Source organism: Myotis lucifugus, unplaced genomic scaffold (assembly GCF_000147115.1).
Source record: "Myotis lucifugus unplaced genomic scaffold, Myoluc2.0 scaffold_196, whole genome shotgun sequence".
In the NCBI taxonomy this organism is placed as follows: Eukaryota; Metazoa; Chordata; class Mammalia; order Chiroptera; family Vespertilionidae; genus Myotis; species Myotis lucifugus.
The window spans coordinates 482,396-485,831 of record NW_005871244.1 but is presented as its reverse complement, the minus strand read 5'-3'; the positions used below and the strand labels follow the sequence as shown (position 1 = coordinate 485,831).

At 40.4% G+C, this 3,436-nt stretch overlaps 1 protein-coding gene across 4 annotated transcripts in view; it reads right to left on the bottom strand.

Moving 5' to 3' along the window:
• The window catches only part of ZNF81 (zinc finger protein 81), a 28,129-nt gene extending 26,624 nt beyond the window's left edge, over positions 1-1,505 (bottom strand). For all 4 annotated transcript variants that reach the window (XM_023760911.1, XM_023760912.1, XM_006097147.3 and 1 more), the window contains exon 1: positions 1,403-1,505. The gene's annotated coding sequence lies outside the window, so the exon portion shown is untranslated. The remainder of the gene's footprint in view (positions 1-1,402) is intronic.
• Positions 1,506-3,436: the final 1,931 nt, after the last annotated feature.

Sequence of the window (3,436 nt, the reverse complement as noted above, 5' to 3'; positions counted from 1 at the left end):
CCACAGCAGAAATGAAACAGGAGATATACTACAGATCCTTCAGCTATTAAATGGAAAGGGAATACCACACACAGCTTTATGCACATTAGTTCAACAACTAGGATGAAATAATCCAATTCCTCACAAAACACAAACTCCTACAACTCACCCACTATTAAATAGTTACTCTGAAAAGATATTAACTAGATCATTTGAATAGTCATATAACTACTACAGAAACTAAAGACATAATAAAAAAGCTTCCAAAAGGAAATTTCCAGACCTAGATGATTTCACTGGAGAGTTCCACCAAACATTTAAAGAAAAATTAGCATAATTCTACACAATCTCTTCCAGAAAATAGAAGTGGACATTTTTCAAGTCATACTATGATGCCAGTATTACCCTAATATTAAAACAGACAAAGACAATACAAAAAAAGGAAAACTGTAGATCAGTATTTCTCATGAACTTGATGCAAAAATCCTGGGGGGAAAAAGCATTAGCCAGTCAATTCCTGCAATACATAAAAGGAATTATACCACCACAATTAAGTAAGCTTTATTCCAGGAATGTAAGGCTGGTTCAATATTCAAAAATCACCAGTGTATTCCCTCATATTAACAGGCTAAAGATAAAAAATCACAAGATCATATAAATTAATACACAGTATGACAAAATTCAACACTTATTCATGATAAAAGTAGACAGAGACATAGATCAATGGAACAAAATAGAGAACCTAAAAATAGCCCCACACAACTACAGCCAATTTATTTTTGATAAAGATGCAAAACATATCAACAGAGGAAGAATGGTGTTTTCAATAAATGGTGCTTGAGTAATTGGACATTCAAACAAAAGAACCTCAATCTAAGCCTCTAACTTCATATGAAACTTAACTCAAATGGATCATGGACAGTAGGAAGGAGAAATGGACAAATCAGCATCACAGTAGAAAATTTATCTCTCCTCTCCCAGAAGTACAAGAAGCAGACAAAAAGGTGTAGAAATATTGTACAATGCAACTGACAACTAAATAATTAAGTATTATTGTCAATTTATATATGGAACATTTATAAACATTCACCACGTACTAGGCCATGCAGCCCCTCATATTTCAAGGAATGAGCTTCACATAGACATTTTTCGGACCACATTTTTCTCAGGTTAGAAACCTATTAAATAAACTTTTGGAAACTGAAAACGCATTTCTAAATAACTCATGGGCAGAAGAAAAACATTTCAACTCTTAGAAAACACTTAGCACACAATGCACCAAACCTTGTGGGTTTTAGTGAACTTTAAGACCTTAACATTGACATGAGAAAAGAGCAAATCCTGCAAAATAATGAGCGAATTATCCAACTACAGTTAGACAACCGAGTGCATCACTGACCACACAAAATTCCCCAGCACTCACCCTCCCCAAGGCCGCATCCCTGCGAAACGCCTCCGGCACAGAGCACTGAGATCCTCCTCACAACAACTGTTCAACGGTGGCTGAGAACCACAGCCGCTTCCGGTCACCACCCCTAGCATCGCCCCTTCTCGGGATTCGGGGCGTCTCAGGAAGGGGGCGTGTTTCTGCACATGCGCAGAACCACATTTGAAGCCGCAGGCAGCCAAGAGTTAAGGAGATGGTATGCAGTTGGCACCCCTTGGTAGCACTGGGGAATATGGCCGCGCCCAGGTAGCGCTCCCTCGTCGTGGGATACACCATGTTGAAGGAGTGTCCATTCCCTACTGAGGATGAGGAAGCCTCTAAGTCACAGAGCCCAGCGATGGAACTGTCTCACAGGTGGCGGGAAGCACGCTTTCCGAAGGAGGGGGTCTTTGGTCTATAGATTTGTGTAATAATGTTCAGAGAAACCGAGGGGCCTCTGGAAAGAGGCAGAGGTGCCATGCTATCATCTCCTGACAGATAACACAGGATGGGGGGCGGCGGGGGGGGGGGGGGGGGGAGAAGTCAGGATGGTTACAGGCGTACCCTGAGGGGAGAAGGGAAAAATCAGGGATGTACAGGCACTCTCCCCCTCCCCCCCCACCCCCCCACCCCCCGCCGAGGATATAGCACTGGAGGAAAAAGGGGAGAAGTCAGTGTTAGCTTTTCCTCTACTGTGCTTGTGGAGGTTGGCTGTAGGGGTTGAATGTTCTCATAATCTACATTATCTTCCACTCCACCTACCCAAAATAAAATAAATATATGTATGAATAATAAAATTTTTGAACTGCACTTTTTATTGTTGACAGTATTGCAGATGTCCCCCAACTTCCCCCCTTAGCCTTGTTATTTTTTCTAAACCTAATGCAATATGCCAATAAAAACATCTTTAAGAAACTATTGTTTTTATTTCCTCATAAAATGAAACCTATATAGTGATACCCTCTTAGTTTGCAAATGTAGCTTTAAGACAACACGGATTCTGCCCTTCAACCAGTTTGCTGCCCCTTATCATCTCCAACATGGAAATTCTGCAGATGCCCTGCCCTTCTGGGAGATGTCACTGGGGTAAACGGGGAAGAAGTCGTGCTGCCCTTCACCTGGGAAGGCCTGCTTACACTTCAAAACCAAGTTCAAATATCTCCTCCTCCAGTGAATCCTCAGGTGAGGAAGATATTCTGAGGGGACCCCTGTAGCCCTGGTATGGGTGTTTGTTGAATAAATAAATGAAAAAAGAAATGGAATCAGTGGAAGCACATTTGGTATGCATTCACTTCTAATAGAATGCCAGGAATCATTGTTAATGTTGTTGGGTATCACAATAGTACTAGGTTATGTTAAAAATATGTTTATGTGTTAGACCATTTCAGAGAAGAAAGAAAGATAGAGCCTATAAACATTCTTTAATGATCAGGGGAATACAAATCAAGACATGTTGAGATGACATTTTACACCCATTCAATTTGCAAAACTTTTAAGTGATAATGCCAAGTATTGGAGAATGTAAATAAGTGAAACCACTTTAGAAAATAGTTAGCATTCCCTCCTACAGTGAATATTTATATGCCTCACAATCCAGCCAGTCCACTCTTAGAATATATCCAAGAGAAACACTTGCACATGAAACCTAGGCTATGCATGGCATCCTGTTTCCAGCAAAAACTGGAAGCAAAAATGGATATTCGTCAACAGAAGTCAAAATGAATGAACTAGAATAATAGCCAACAACATGGATGAATATTAAGGGGAAAAAATCCTGTAATTCCCAAAAGATTGTGTAAAATATACTTTTATAAAACTAAAAGCTACTAATATAGAGAACATGAACTATTTAGGATTTTGTATAGTTGTAATAAAATAATATAAAAAGGAAATAATGCCCTAGCTGGTTTTGCTCAGTGGCTAGAGCATTGGTCTGCAGACTGGGGGTCCCGGTTCAAATCCAGTCAGGGCACATGTCTGGTTGCAGCTCGATCCCCAGTAGGGGGCGCGTGCAGGAGCAGTCAATCATGA